Below are 16,969 nucleotides of genomic sequence, written 5' to 3'. Positions count from 1 at the left end.
AAAATAAGTTAACAGTATTTATCGTATCCAATCCCTCAAAAAGCTAAAGATCCTTTGCTGACATGACGAACAATAATGCCCAGAGATTTTTTTGTTTAATGGAACATTTTGCCCTTCTAGATTAAGATCCTGTCATGACCCGTGGCGGTCATGGCAGGTCTTTTGTTGTTTTTTTTGTCACGTTCCGTTTCCCATGCCTGGTCTTTGTTTGTTTATTTTGTCAGCTGAGTGGGGGCGTGTCCTTCAGCGCTCGTTCCCCACCAGCCTCACATCTGACTCCCATTTGCTCCCCTAATTACTCGGACTATTTATGCGCTCAGGACCAACTGCTGGGCGTCGGAACATTGCTTCCCTTGGAGGAATGTCACGGCCGCTCCTTGATTTCATTCTCGCTCTCGTTCACGCCATCGCTCATCGCGATTTGTCCTTTTCCCTGTTTCTTCGTCAGTTTTTTTCGGTTTAGTCATGTTTAGTTTGTCTTTGTTATGTTGGCACTTGGTCACGTTTGTTTGTTTCTCCCAGCACCTGGTTGTCCGTTTTAGTTCACTCATTAAAATCCTTTTAAGTTACCCCTTGCCTGGCTTCCCCGCATTCCTGGGTCCTTCTCCACACCGCCCTCCGGGCGACCCTGACAGATCCTCACATTGTTCTTACCTGTTTTTTGTTTTATATATTTATTTATTTTATTTTTAATTCTTTATCTTTATTTTTTTGCTTTCCTAACTCGTGTTGTTCAACTAAGCAGTTATATTCAATATGTGCTTTAATTTTTGGTATATTTCAACAATAAAATAAAAAAATAATAATTATAATAATTGTACGTCTTTTGTCAAAGTAAATGAGATTTCAGATTTCATAGATAGTTGCGATAGCCAATTAGATCACGAGTTGGTTACAGTGAGCCTTCTTGCTGCCCTTGAAGATGATGAAGCGTCTTGTGATCGGATACTTACTGGTGAGGGGGCAGCGCTATGCGGAATCAACACACCCGGAAGCCGTAACTGGCGACCGTTCGAAAATCACAAATATATTCTTGTTTTTTTTAAACCACGGTGGCTGAAGGAGGGAAAAGTGTGGGTTAATTGAAGATACACATGCAGGGCCATTTTCAAGACGGACCTTTCAAGAGAAGCTATATCGTCCAACACTCGCTCAGTGCCGTGTAAGTGTGTTTCTCTATATTGTTTATCCAGCCGTGGTGTCATAAATGATGGTATTATGAGGGGGATTTATTCAAGTAGGACGAAGTAGGACTTCACTGAAGGCCCAGGTGTGAAATGCACGGCCCTCCACTGGTTCAAATAATATCTTAAACTGTAAAATAATCTGAAGATCATAATAACCTCAAGTAACCTTATATAATCAGTTTGTGTATTTCTAATCATGTTTTTATACACCAATTGCATTAATGATTGCACACGCACACACCCCTACATTTTTGCTCTCGAGTTGAGTTTTTGTTGTCTAATCTAAACTTTCGTTATGAGTTAAGTTTCTGTTTCCTTGCTTTCGTTGTAAGCCATGATGAGTTAGTTTCTGTTTCGTTATGAGTTTGCTTCAAGCTCTAATAAAAGAGGAGGCGGCGGGGCGGAAGGCCAGAGGGTGCGCGGAGCTGAACTGAGCGAGTTGCCTGTCTGCTCTCTGCCTCTCTCCCGCTCGCGACCGGTAAAAATGAACAACCTTGCCTGGTTCCTTCTGGCCTCGGCCACCTTTAGAAAGAAAGCTCTCCCAAACGGCGTCAGGGAATTTAAACCTGACAGAAACTCGATTACCACTTACAATATTAAACAATTATCTTAACAAAAAAGGACAATCTGAATTTTTTTTTAATGCACAGGGAAGCCATCTCCGGGTATTTTAGAATTCAGTCTTCATGGGGAAACAACATTCAACAATTTGCTTTTCTTATTTAATACATAGTTCAGCCCAGCAGGTGACGGGCAAGCACCTGAAAACGTCATGCGCCTACACACAGAAGATGAACATGACCGAGGCGCTCCCGTGTCATCGTCAACCTGAGAATAATGTTCTTGAGTATAAACGTTTGTATATGTAAGTTTATGGTAATTTTTTTAATGGTATGTTGTTTGACAGTATTTTTGTTTTTTTTCATAATTTCGTCATTAAAAGGCTGTGGCTAGTGATGGGTCCAGCGACATTGAGGAGTCGTTGTGTGCGCCAAGCTTCCAGGGCAAACCCTGTGTCGGTGCGCGTACTTACTTTAAGAAAGTCACGTGACCACTACCGGAACCGTGTCGACACAGCGGTCGCTCGCCAAACTATGTTTATAAGAAAGCGCATCTGTCAACAGGACACGTTGCACGTACGGAAGACCCGCTCTTATACTGGAAGTCCATGGAGGCAACGTTCCCTCACCTATTTATATTGGCCACACAGGTTTTGTGCACGCCGGCCTCTTCAGTGCCTTGTGAGAGGATCTGCTCAAAGGCGGGGGAAATTGCCTAAAAAAAAAAAGAAATGGACTGAATAACAAAACGCTGGAGAAACATTTTTTTGGAATAAAGGCGGGGGAAATTGCCTAAAAAAAAAAAGAAATAGTCTGAATAACAAAACGCTGGAGAAACATATTTTTTTGGAATAAAGGCGGGGGAAATTGCCTAAAAAAAAAAAGAAATAGACTGAATAACAAAATGCTGGAGAAACATATTTTTTTGGAATAAAGGCGGGGGAAATTGCCTCAAAAAAAAGAAATAGACTGAATAACAAAACCCTGGAGAAATTAATTTTTTTCAATAAAAATCTTAAATTACAATGAGTCCATTGTCATTCACAACACTTTTACTTAGGCATTCAGACAGATTTTTACTTAATTTATCAACTGCATCTCGAATATCAAAGATTTTTTTTTATGAAAGTACGTATATGTAAAAATAATGTGAATGGTGGTACCACCCTTGAGTGTAATCTGATTCCTCGATGTTAGAAAAGGTAAAGGATAATGTAAATGGCAGTCAACCTGAAACAGAACAAAGGGTGGACTGCTAGGAGCCACTTTTGTGATCCTGGCATGGAAGTCCATTGTTTCAGAAGGGTCTCGTTCACACCTCCTGTGGTGCAGCTGTGATCCAATCTTCCTGCATTCCTCTCCTGAGTGTCTGGTCATTAGCATGGTCTAAACTTCGGTTACACTTAAAGGATTTCATACTTTTGACTATTAAAGGAATATAAGAGTTTGAGCTTAACATAGTTCATTAGATGTTGGTGCATCCAATGTATGAAAATGTGATATTGTAAAATGCTGAGAGTGTGACTGGTGGAGCGAAACTGGTTGCGGGGGTTGTGCAGGAATGGAATGTTTTAGAAGCAGATGGTGCTGAGCGAGACGAGATGACTCCGGGAGCATTGGCTGAAGGAGCGGCCATCGGGGGATCGCACGCAGGAGGAGCCACGGGATTCGGCGGGAGGAGAAAGACCAATGAGAGCGAGCTAAAGTTAACTGCAATACACATAGCCAATAGAATCATGCCAGGATGCCTTTGTCTGTGCCATTTTGCATGTTGTATAGTATGAATCATTACTGGGCAACTCGGAGGTAGAACACATTCGCTGGTGGCAAGAGAGGTGTAGAGTTGTATTGAGAGGGACCCGAGACCCAGGTGCCATGTAGAAAATCTGTATTGGGAATAAATCCACTTTGTGCGTGAAAATGCCGGCTTCCTGATACCTTTCTATTGCAGAACGAGCGCGCATATTGTTGGATGAGTGAGAGTTGGGTAAGGTCGCAAATTGGAGTCAGATTACTTATTTGAGTTTACATTGGGTTAAAGTTAAATTCTAACATTGATATAAAGATAAATTCCAACACTACAAAGGCCATCAGCTCTTTCAAACTGTGACTTGGTCGAACCTGGTAAGTGCTCTGGTTAAACTGAAGCAAATTCATCCGCAGTACAGAGACATCACCATTCGTGATGATGCTGACCTTTGCGACCCAACCCTCACTGATGATGAGAGTAGCTCTGATGATGATGAAATGCATGAAAGTGACTACAATGCGGAAGATCTGGTGGCGATAAACCAATTTGAGAGTGATGCACTTTGTGAAATAAACTGTGAGTCACAAAATGTTAAAAGTCTCAATCAGCAGCCACAACCAAATGCTGGAAATGCAGATGAAGGCGATGAACCAAATGGCGGCGTCATCCTTGAATCTTGTCTCCAACCAAATGACGTGTCAGAGGAGATTCTGAGTTTCACCGAGGGAATTTACTCTGCTGCTCCTGCTGAAAGAAATAACCCGGTAAGCTTTTTCAAGACTCCTAAACTTGAGGCCATGGCATTTCCGGTTCAGTTTCCAACAGGGCAAAACACGCTTGATGAAGAGAGACAAATCAAACTCACACCAAGCAAATATTTCAAGACACGGCTGTGTTGCGTGGATGAACGTTTTGCAAGAGATGCAACCTACTTGTTCTTCGCTCAGTTTGTTACAGAAATCTACCAGGCGACGTCAAGCATGAGAATTCAGCTCCGCAAAAGTAAACCTTTTACCAGAGATGGTCGCAGAATAAACTGCCATGTTACAGGATAAGCGTGAAGTTGAAAAACTGGTGCGCAGCAAAGACGCGGTCCGCTTCATGACGCCTTTGAGAGGCACGCCAGCCTATTGGGAAAGAACCACTAAAGATCTTTTTGCCATGATCCGACAGCTGGGCACACCCACGTTCTTTTTAACTTTTATCATTATTCAGTACTAGCAAATTTCAGATAAATCATATCCAAATAATGAAATAAATCAGTAAGTAAAGCAAAATGGAGTGAGATTTAAATGATTAAAAGGTGTCATAGATTACAGTTGGTACGAGATTTTGAGATGGGATTTGGAATGAAGATGGTTTTGCATGTGAACGAGAAAGTGAGTGGCAGAAGAGCTTTGGGAGGAGTGGGAGAGAATGGGAATTAAGGAAGTTGAACAGTTTGTGGAAGGTCAAGGAAAGTGAAGTCGAGGGTCAAAGAAAGTGAAGTCGAGGGACAAAGAAAGTGAAGTCGAGGGTCAAAGAAAGTGAAGTCGAGGGTCAAAGAAAGTGGAGTCGAGGGTCAAAGAAAGTGGAGTCGGGGGTCAAAGAAAGTGAAGTCGAGGGAGGGGAGAGAGTTGTTGGATTTTTTACGTTTTTGTTAACATTTCAATCATCCTTGTCATCAGCATGGGATGAGGACGGAACACTGACAAGGTGAGTAAAACATCATTAAACATATCTTTTCTTGTAAAGACAGTAAATGTAATTTTATTCTCCTCTACCTTTAACAGGTCTTTGTTCTGCAGAAAATCAAGTCTTGTCAAATTTATTTTGATAGCCCCGACTCACAGCGACTTCTCAAAGGGCTTGACGTGCCCACAATTGACAAATATTAACGACATCCCCTGATCTTAAATCCCAAGAGGGCAACTTAAAAAAAAAAAACCTTAGACACCAAACAACACAGGTATGTGTGTACTGATCTTTTGTACATACATTGTACATTATTGTACATTACTTAAATGTAAAGTGATTTTAGAATATAAAATGATTATCATATTTGAATGGATTGGGAGTCATAGCCAAGCCTGTCTCAGCCCTTTGCAGCCTCACGTAAATTTCGACTCACTGATCCTGCGTCTGTCTGCCTTTTCTCTACCAAAAGACAAAAGACAGGCGCCCAAACACGTACCACAAGGACTGACTCCAAAACCAGCGTGACGACCATGCAGCACTTCTCTTCCTTCTTCTGTAAGTGGCCGAGAAGAACTTTGTCAGGAAACATTGCCCATAATTTGACATATTTCTCAGCTTCTGTTTTGACACCTCTTTTATTTTTGGTGTTAGAACGTTCTTCACGTTGCCTGCGGCGCCACTTGCTGCATTAGTCAAGACGCGGAAGAGATGGAAGTTTAGTCACCTCAGTTCAAGCACTCGATGAGACCAATTTATTCATTGAAAGGAAAAGGTAAATAACTCAATATTAAACATATCTTTCTCTTTAAATTCAGTAAATGTAATTTTACTTTGCTTCACTTTATTAATGTTGGAATTTATCTTTAAATCAATGTTAGAATTTAATTTTAAACCAATGTAAACTCAAATTAATAATCTGACTCCAATTTGTGACTTTACCCAACTCTCACTCATCCAACAATATGCGCGCTCGTTCTGCAATAGAAAGGTATCAGGAAGCCGGCATTTTCACACACGAGTGGATTTATTCCTAACACACAAATCTACAACTTGAGTTTGGGTCCCTCTCAATACAGCTCTCTCTGTCTTCGCTGTTCAGCATTAATTTATAGACACAATATGCAAATGACACAGAGACAAAGGCATCCTGGCATGATTCTATTGGCTATGTGTATGCTGCAGTTAACTTTAGCTTGCTCCTCTTGGTCTTTCTTCAAGTGGTGGCCCCTCCTGCTTGTGGCTGAAGGGTCCAGTTTCTTGTGCATCCCTTCCCCCTCGAGGTATCTGTCTGCGCCAGGCACCGACCTAAAACCTCCCAAACCTCGCATTCTTTCACTTTCTTTGTTCAGCTTCACCAGCCACACACTCAGCATTCCACAGAATAACAGTGACACAAGATGCAGGACATCGAATAAAATTAGCCAGGTTTAAACTCTTTCACTCCTTTATTAATTACTGTCCTCCCTCCCTCTCCTTTTTAAGGGCTTTTCTCCTTACTTTTCACGAATCCATCCCTCTGCCCCAAAAAAAAAAAATGGGTCGCAAGGGTAACCGTGTGGGAGAGAGCCTAAACAGCAGAGGCCTTCTAATTCCTGCTTGGGCTTCAAGTCTTGGAGGCGCCAAAACACGTACATCAAGTAACGTTGGCTGCAAAACCAGGGTGGCAACCGTGCAGGACTTCACTTCTTTCTTGTGTAAGTGGCCGTCAAAAACTTTGTCAGGAAACATTCTACACAATTAAAGATTTCATTATCAGCATTTGTCCTCACCACTTCCTTTATTTTATTTTTTTTTTTTTGTCGACATTCTTCCCGTTGCCTGCGGGTCCACCTGCTCCATTTGTCCAGACAAAGAAGGTGGATGGAAGCTCACTCACCCTGGTACAAGCGCTTGTTGAGATGTGGCCGTGTTAGCCTGATGAAGGAAGGACTTGCTGACACGTTTAGAAAGACCATGGCAACATGTTTTCCTAAGGATCATGTCAAGTCTGTTTTCTGTTCTCTTCAGACCATTCTATTTCTTGAGAGGAAAAAGTATTATTATTAAACATATCTTTCTTTGTAAAGTCAGTAAATATTGTAATTTTACTCCACTGCCCTTTGACAGGTTCTTTCTTCTCATGAATGGAGGTAGCAGGCAGAGGTGGGCACCAATTTTTGTTGGATCGTCTTCCATCTGCATACTGGACACCCGTCCCTCCATCCTTATTCATAAAAATAATTGGCCTCTGTCCCCGTCCTTTTAAAGGGCTTCACTCCTTATTTTTCACCTGTCCGCCCCCCTCAAAAAAAAGGAAAAAATAAATGGGCTGCAAGGGTAACCGTGTGGGAGAGAGCCTCAACAGCAGAGGCTTTCTAATTCCTGCTTGGGCTTCAAGTCTTGGAGGCACCAAAACACATACATCAAGTAACACTGACTGCGAAACCAGGGTGGCAACCGTGCGGGACTCTGCTTCTTTCTTGCATAAGTGACCGAAAAGAACCTAGTCAGGAAACATTGTGCACTATTTAAAATTTCTTTCTCAGCATTTGTCCTCACCACTTCCTTTATTTATGTATTTTGTTCCTAAACATTCTTCCCGCTGCCAGCCCACCTGCTCTCTTCAACCAGACAAAGAAGAGATGGAAGCTCAGTCACCCTGCTACAGAGTCTCGATGTGATGTGGCCATGCTTGCCTGGTGAAGGAAGGACTTGCTGACACATTCAGAAGATCCATGGCAACATGTTCTCCTCAGGATCAAGTCAAGTCTGTTCTCTATCCACTTCAGACCATTTCTATTTCTTGAAAAGAAAAGGCGAGTAGCTCATCATTAAACACATCTTCTTTTGTAAAGCCAGTAACTGTTATAACATTACTGTTCTATACTTTTAACAGGTTTGTCATTCTGGAGAAAGAGCAGTTCAACCCAGAATGGAGGTAACCGGTATGTGAGTTTGTGCCTGTCATTGATCTATTGTCTACTGCATGAGTGTGACATATTAATTAATTGTAAAGTGATTTTAGAAATGAAAATGATCATGATTTTTTAATATATTGTGAGCCATGGACAAGCCTGTCTCAGAACTTTGCAGCATCACATAAATTTCCGCTTGCTGAACCTATATTGTTCCTTTCTCTCCCCAAAGATTTGGAGAATGGGCGCCAAAACATGTACATCATGGGACACTGACTCTGTGCAGGACTTCTCTTCTTTCTTGTGTGAGGGGTTGAGTAGGAATTTGTCAGGAAACATTGTCCGCAATTTAACACTTTGTCAGCGTTTGTCCTCACCGCCTCCTTTATTTTTTCTGGTTAGAACATTCTTCATGTTGCTGCAGCTTCACATGCTCACATTTGACCAAACCAGGAAGAGATGGAAGCTCAGTCACCCTGGTACAAGCCCTCGATGAGATGTGGCCATGCTTGCCTGATGTCGGAAGGACTTGCGGACACGTTTAGAAGGTCCATGGCATCAAATATGTTTTCTGTTCTCTTCACACCGTTTTTTATTTTTTGAAAAGTCAAGTGTTCTAAAACAATCCCTGTACAGTTCTCTGTAGAGCTAGATTATAAACATTACAGTGCTGCCATTATTAGTTATGATGATTACTACACAGATTGCTGTATGAAATAATTTTTTAAATCTTTAGTGGATGCAACAGCTGTGTGCATATTTATTTGATTAGTGTTCTTGGAGTGAGATCAACCTCCATTTGTTGTTGATTATGCAAACATTTTCCATAAAAAATGGAAATAAAAATGATCTGCTCCAGGATCAAACCATTGTCAGTGCGACCGGCAAGGTAACACCTTTACATTCTTTACTGTCATCTAGGTGAATTGGTGTTAACTTCAAATTATTTTGGAAGATAAAATTCCCCACTCTGGCTGATGACACCATAAAGCTGTGGATCACATCACAGACCAATCACAGCAGTTTGTGTTCTCTCCTTTAGCTGTGGTTTGAAAGTTTTGGCTAACATTGTTTGACCTTAGAGATTATTTTTCATTATTTGTTTACATTTGCTTTGATACATCTGTTTGGTTACTAATTCATGTTTTTCTTCATTTTGATCATGATGAAATTCTGTCTTTCCACTGTATGATAACTCAACCGAGGCATTCTAATGGTGTACTTTTCCTCTGTGCTCACTGCTGCTCACCTTAGAAAAATAAAAACTTTTGATGTCATTTCAACCTAACTGCTAGGCAAACAAAGTTCAATGGGTTTCATTTTTAAAATAGCAGTTATTTATTGATCAAAATTCTTACTGTGTTTTTAAACAATTTCCCAACCATCACAAATGTGTACCGCCAGTGGTACGATGCGTCTTCCTTTTTGCATTCATTTTTTATTAATTTTTTTCTAATTCTAAATGCTTTTCTCATATAGATTTAAAAAGATAAGACCCTAACCCCAAACTTACATATGCTGTTTTCCCTTCTGCAGAAATGTATTGGTAAACGTTTTAGACTTTATATATATTTTCAGTTTGTCATTGACGGTTGTCGTGGTGAAGTGTGAATGCTGCCAGCATATGAATGCGTACTTTACAATGAAAGATGGCAGTTATTGTACAGTGGAAACACTCATGTCTCGCTTTGGGCCCATACTTTTCTCATCTGCCAAAATGAAAACATTTTATTCTATTGTCTATAAATATTCTTATCGGGGAAGTCGAGTACATATATTTCTTAACAATATGTTGCTCCCCAATAATTTAAAAACTATATTGTGATTAATATTGCATTTGTAGAATCTGGATCAGGCAGAAAATCCACCCATTTTCTTTTTTTTTTTTTTTCTCAGGGGGCTGCCGTTTTGCCACTCGCTTTCGTGTGAAATCAATTGTCTCCCCAGCCCCCAGATAAAAACATGTGATTTTTTTTCTGCTTTCCCGATAAGGTGTCGAACTCAAATGTGTTTTCCCCCATTGTGCTTTGTACTCATGTATTTATGATCAATGACGTGTATTGTTCTGGAAGAGTAATCCGACAAAAAGGTTGAATCAATACAGCAACATCACACATACTAGATCCTAAGGTCAGTCATACCACTTCATTGTGTTCATCATTTTTGCATACATTGCACTGGGAAGGATAACACAACCTTTGACAAGAATCAACACCATCAGCGTCAACCTGTTCCTGACACAGGTCACCATCCTGTCCTGCCTCAAATATGTTCTTGCACCGGTGCATAACAAAAAAAGAAAAGAAAATAAGATAAACCTAGTTGACAACCATCTTGTTACCCGACCTCCACTAACCCCAGCCCTGAAGTTATTCCTCAAAATGTATCAAATACATATTTCTGACCATTTTTGTGACATGCTGTCACATATGTATCAGGAGGTTTGACTGGCAACAACTGAAAATAAATGCAGGAGCACCTCCCAGCATGCGCAAAGAAAGTAAACCCCTATAGTTTGGCTCCAACTGACTTTGATTCAACCTATTGTTGAAATACTTTTTTTGTGGGTAATGCTAACTTCATTTTTTGTGCGTTTTTTCTCTCTGTATTCTTGTTTATCATTAATAATTTATCATTAATAAATGTATTATTGAAGTTGCAAAACTTTGGATGAGTTTGTATTGTGTATTATACCTTGATGTGGTGTTTTTTCTTTTTTCAAAAGTAATTATTTTTTTGGGGGGGGGCTCTTTGAGCAGTTGGAGATTATAAATACTGGTCAAGGCAGACTGCCGCCTACATCAAGTCTGGAGTCTGCTCTGATTAATTTATTAATTTGTGTTTCATGCTATTATATGAAATAAATCCAACAGGACATGGTGTGTGTATGCAAATAAAGTTGCAGTTTCGACAAAAGATGGGTCATTGCGTGTTTAAAAATGCTTTTTACTCAGCAAACATATTTTCTCCCTTGGATATATGCACCTCTGCTTTGCATTTTCCTTTTCATTTAATTTTAACTTGAACTTTTTTTCCTATGTAACATAGAAATAATTATATTGAAAATGTCATCACATCAAAAAGAAATTGATAAAAAAGTAGATTATATATTCTGTTTTACATAACATAGTTATGTGTCGTTTATACCTTAAAAAAAATCCATTATTTCATTGTTTCTTGCTGTCGGTATGTTAAGGGCGTTTGGGCTGATCACCGTGACGTAGGTGGCCATTTTTCATTCTACAGTTGACTGACCAAGAGGTAGGATGATTTATTTGTTTCGACATTCAGAAAACTCCTTTTTAACTTTTTGTATTCCGCAGTGTTCTCTGTAAAACACCAATATCTATTTATTGGTATGTAATTATTAGTATTTAATTGTCTCTTAATCAGGTAGAAAACCGAATATGCCAATTTGGTTAACTTTAGCTGTGCTGTACATGTTGACTGTAATTGATATGTCAGAGTCACAAATTTTGATTTGGGTCGTAAGGTCGAAATTACATTCACATTCTTTCACATTTGGATCAACAAATGGCCTTTGTTGAATATCTAATTGTGAATATTCATTTTTAATTTAGCATTCATCCTTCATTAAGGGTTGCTAGCTAGGTGCGCACATGGCGATCGATAAGTCTTACACGTCACAGTCACGATTAATGAATGAACACTTATTTAAATATTCACTTTTCCGTGCGATCTTTAGTTTATTTGCGCACCTTTATTTATTTTTGGTCATAAGTCGTCCTAAATGATTGTTAGTCACCACCCCTCCAAAAAGAGACACCGTGGGAAAATGAATGTGTGAATCTCATTCATTTTCCCACGGTTTCACGGTGGGGTGGGAGGGAAGAGGAGGGGAAGGGAGCGACCTCTTACGGTTCGGAAACTCGGGGAGTGTTCAAATTTGCTGTTGAAGTTTTTCAGTATGGCCCAAAAGGATGCGGTGCGCAAAGTGCGTCAGGGAGAACACGTTGAAACAGTTCAAATAAGAGCTGCAGATTGCTTTATAACATATAGGGTAGGGATCGCTAAATCATGGGAGGGTTGCGTGCACCTGTTCTTCGAAGACACACACTTCTCAAGTCGTGTTAGTCGGAGCGAATTTCCCAACGCACCCAGAGAGCGAGAGTATTTTTATTTTTTTTTGCCAAGATGCCGTCGCGTATGGACGCAGCGGCTCAGGGCTCTCCCCAACAGTCTGTCACGATCAATGTGTTGTCGTTGCAGCTGGGTGGGCGCGCCCGTCGACGCGCCACCTCGGGACTCGGCCGCGAGCGAGACGCGCTCACGAGCCACACAGCTGCAACCCATCAAGTAATGACTCACGGACACAGGATGGCCGAGTGGTCTAAGGCGCCGCGTTCAGGACCCAGTCTCCCCAGGAGGCCTGGGTTCGAATCTCAAATTTCCCCATTGTGGGACTAATAAAGGACATCTTATCTTAATAAAGGACATCTTATATAAGACAGCCACGCCGACACTCTCGCGTCGGATTATTGACTCACCTTGCTCTTGCCCATGTGCCTTCGCTACTATCTTCGCCCAAGTTCTCCCGTGTATGGTCTTTGTAAGTTTTGATGATTTCTATGTTGCAGCTACGTTTCGGCTCGCTTTTTGTTCTCGCTCCGTGCATTGGCTCTAACCTCTCCCTTTTGTGGAAGGACATCCTCGTTTTCGGTTCTCTTGCGTTGCAAGCTTTTTCTGTTCCTCGTTTTGGCTCTCCTGGTGCGAGTTCACTCCACCAGCGTTTTTCGTTCACGTCTTCTGGCGACATTAATTATAGATATCCAAGTATTAGTAATAGCAAGCTATCTTGCCTACTCAATGATTGTGATTTGCCGGTCCTAATAAACCCCTGTGATCCAAACTTTTCCCTTGTCAGCGTTTTAAGAATCCGCCTTCACTGCTTTCCAGCTTTGGCTGGAGAGCGGTCCTTACACAGTCTCTACTCTCGCTGCACACTGTACAATGACAATAAAGGGATTTTATGAGTTCTGACTGAAAGTTCCCAAATTCAATGAATATACCATGAAATGTTTCATCTAATTTGTAATTAATTACTTGTTTCATCCTTTACACATGTAATTAAATAAATCCGATGAATAAATGCAATATTAAATATTTAGATAAAAGTGTCATTAATTAACTGTTTCATTTATTAACTAAATATGGAATTAAATAATTCAATGTGTGATTAATTAATTAAATTACCAATGAATATATGTATACATTTCTATATGTAATTATTTCTAAATGAAACATTTAATTAATTTTTTTAATAATAATTAGTTTTGACAAAAGATGCGTCATTGCAAGTTTAAGAATGCTTTTTACTAAGAAAACATATTTTATCCCTCGGATATATGCACCTTTGCTTTGCTTTTTCCTTTTCATTTAATTTTAACTTGATTTTTTCCCCCAATGTAACAAAAGAAAAATATATTTAAAATGTCATCACATCAAAAAGGAATTGGCAAAAAAATAGTAGGATATATATCCAGTCTTACAAAACAGTCAAGTGCCATTTGTAGTTTGGAAACATAAAAAAAAAAATCCATTATTTCATTCATGGTTTATTGTCGTCGGTATGTCGTGGGCGTTTGGGCTGATCACCGTTGTCAGGTTCGGTCGCCGGTCGGCGCTGGTAGGCGAGGAGGAGGTGGACCCAGAGGTGCGAGGAAGCAGGGAAAAGGGTAAACTAAAGGGAATTTATTAAATTAATCAAATGAGGACAAACAACATGGCGTGGACAAACAAACGTGGCAGGGTGCAAAATGACTAAGACGAACTAAACGTGACTAAACGGAACAAAAGCCGAGGAACAAGACAGTGACAAAAACCAAGGACATGAGAGGGAGCGAGAGCAAGAACATGGCCGTGAAGGAGATCAGGGAGCGGTCGTGACAGTCCAAACGGAGTAATGTTCCGACAATGAGTTGTTGGGATGAGATGTTTTTATAGTTCAGTCATTAGGAGTGCGGATGGGCATCAGGTGTGTGAGCTACAGGGAACAGGTGCATGGCTGGTGAGGGCGAGGTGCTGAGGGAAAACGCCCCTACTCAGCAGATCAAAACAATAACAAGTGCACATGGCCGGGAGGTGAAGAAAACAATAACAAAACCGCATGATCATGAAAACAATAACAAAACCCCGGTCTTGTCCGACGCGGATCATGACAGTACCCCCCCCTCAAGGGACGGATTCCAGACGTCCCAAAAAAAAACAAACACTGAGAAAAAAAAACACAAAAAAGGAACCCCAAAATTGTCCAAGAACGAGGGTGGGCGGAAGGGGTCGGGAGGTGGGACCAAGGTCCGCGAACGAGACCGGTCTGGCGGATGTCCAGGGGGCCAGACCAGCGTGTCCCGACGGGGCCATTCGGGCGGACGTCCGGGAGGCCCGATCAATAAGTCCACCCGTGGCCATTCAGGTGGACGTCCGGGCGCACTCGAGACAGGAACGTGGAGCGGCGGCTGGTCGTCGAGCCCCGCCGAGACAGGAACGTGGAGCGGCGGCGGGTCGTCGAATCCCGCCGAGGCAGGAACGTGGAGCAGCGCCTGGTCGTCGACCCCCGCCGAGGCAGGAAGGTGGAGCGGCGGCTGGTCCTCGAGCCCCGCCGAGACAGGAACGTGGAGCGGCGGCTGGTCCTCGAGCCCCGCCGAGACAGGAACGTGGAGCGGCGGCTGGTCGTCGAATCCCGCCGAGGCAGGAACGTGGAGCGGCGCCTGGTCGTCGACCCCCGCCGAGGCAGGAAGGTGGAGCGGCGGCTGGTCCTCGAGCCCCGCCGAGACAGGAACGTGGAGCGGCGGCTGGTCCTCGAGCCCCGCCGAGACAGGAACGTGGAGCGGCGGCTGGTCCTCCAGCCCCGCCGAGACAGGAACGTGGAGCGGCGGCTGGTCCTCGAGCCCCGCCGAGACAGGAACGTGGAGCGGCGGCTGGTCCTCGAGCCCCGCCGAGACAGAAACGTGGAGCGGCGGTGGACCGTCGGACGCCGCCGAGGCCGTGACGAGAAGCGGCGGCGCATCGTCGAAGGCCGCCGAGGCAGAGTCGAGAGGCGGCGGCGTGTCGTCGTCCACCACCGAGGCAGGAGCCAGGAGCGACCGTGGGTCGTCGAGCGCTGCCGGGGCAGGCCCTTGCAACGGGCGCAGGACAGGCGCCGTCGGATCCTTGACCGGAAACGGACGCGGGACAGGCTCCGCCGGAACGTGAGCTTGGGGCGGACGCACAACGTGCTCCGCCGGAACGTGAACCTGGGGCGGACGCACAACGTGCTCCGCCGGAACGTGAACCTGGGACGGACGCACAACGTGCTCCGCCTGAACGTGAACCTGGGACGGACGCACAACGTGCTCCGCCGGAACGTGAACCTGGGACGGACGCACAACGTGCTCCGCCTGAACGTGAACCTGGGACGGACGCACAACGTGCTCCGCCTGAACGTGAACCTGGGACGGACGCACAACGTGCTCCGCCTGAACGTGAACATGGGACGGACGCACAACGTGCTCCGCCTGAACGTGAACATGGGACGGACGCACAACGTGCTCCGCCTGAACGTGAACCTGGAACGGACGCACAACGTGCTCCGCCTGAACGTGAACCTGGGACGGACGCACAACGTGCTCCGCCTGAACGTGAACCTGGGACGGACGCACAACGTGCTCCGCCTGAACGTGAACCTGGGACGGACGCACAACGTGCTCCGCCTGAACGTGAACCTGGGACGGACGCACAATGTGCTCCGCCGGGACATGGACTGGGGACGGACGCACAACGTGCTCCGCCGGGACATGGACTTGGGGCAGACGCGGAACGCGCTCCGCCGCAACATGGACTTGGGGCGGACGCAGGACGCGCACCACCGGAACATGGACTTGGGGCGAACGCACGACGTGCACCGCCGGAACATAAACTTGACGACGCGGAACGTGCTCCGCCACCACATGGACTTGGGCCATCGGCAGGGCGCCGGAACGGGGCTCAGCAGCTGACGAGGAGCTGGGACGGGGCTCAGCAGCTGACGAGGAGCCGGGACGGGGCTCAGCAGCTGACGAGGAGCCTGAACGGGGCTCAGCAGCTGGCGGGGAGCCTGAACGGGGCTCAGCAGCTGGCGGGGAGCCTGAACGGGGCTCAGCAGCTGACGGGTAGCCTGAGTGGGACTCTGGAGGCTGCAGCGGACGAGGAACCGGCACGGGGGGCTGCCGCTGACGAGGAGCCGGCACAGGAGGCTGCCGCGAACGGGGAGCCGGCACTGGAGGCTGCAGCTGACGAGGAGCCGGCGCTGGAGGCTGCAGCTGACGAGGAGCCGGCGCTGGAGGCTGCAGCTGACGAGGAGCCGGCGCTGGAGGCTGCAGCTGACGAGGAGCCGGCGCTGGAGGCTGCAGCTGACGAGGAGCCGGCGCTGGAGGCTGCAGCTGACGAGGAGCCGGCGCTGGAGGCTGCAGCTGACGAGGAGCCGGCGCTGGAGGCTGCAGCTGACGAGGAGCCGGCACTGGAGGCTGCATCTGACGAGGAGCCGGCACTGGAGGCTGCATCTGACGAGGAGCCGGCACTGGAGGCTGCAGCGGACGAGGAGCCGGCACTGGAGGCTGCAGCGGACGAGGAGCCGGCACTGGAGGCTGCAGCGGACGAGGAGCCGGCACTGGAGGCTGCAGCGGACGAGGAGCCGGCACTGGAGGCTGCAGCGGACGAGGAGCCGGCACTGGAGGCTGCAGCGGACGAGGAGCCGGCACTGGAGGCTGCAGCGGACGAGGAGCCGGCACTGGAGGCTGCAGCGGACGAGGAGCCGGCACTGGAGGCTGCAGCGGACGAGGAGCCGGCACTGGAGGCTGCAGCGGACGAGGAGCCGGCACTGGAGGCTGCAGCGGACGAGGAGCCGACACTGGAGGCTGCAGCGGA

The sequence above is a fragment of the Idiotropiscis lumnitzeri genome, chromosome 16 (genome assembly GCF_059441095.1).
Source record: "Idiotropiscis lumnitzeri isolate Australia: NSW breed Sydney's pygmy pipehorse chromosome 16, RoL_Ilum_1.0, whole genome shotgun sequence".
NCBI classification, from domain to species: domain Eukaryota; kingdom Metazoa; phylum Chordata; class Actinopteri; order Syngnathiformes; family Syngnathidae; genus Idiotropiscis; species Idiotropiscis lumnitzeri.
This window is presented reverse-complemented; position numbering follows the sequence as displayed.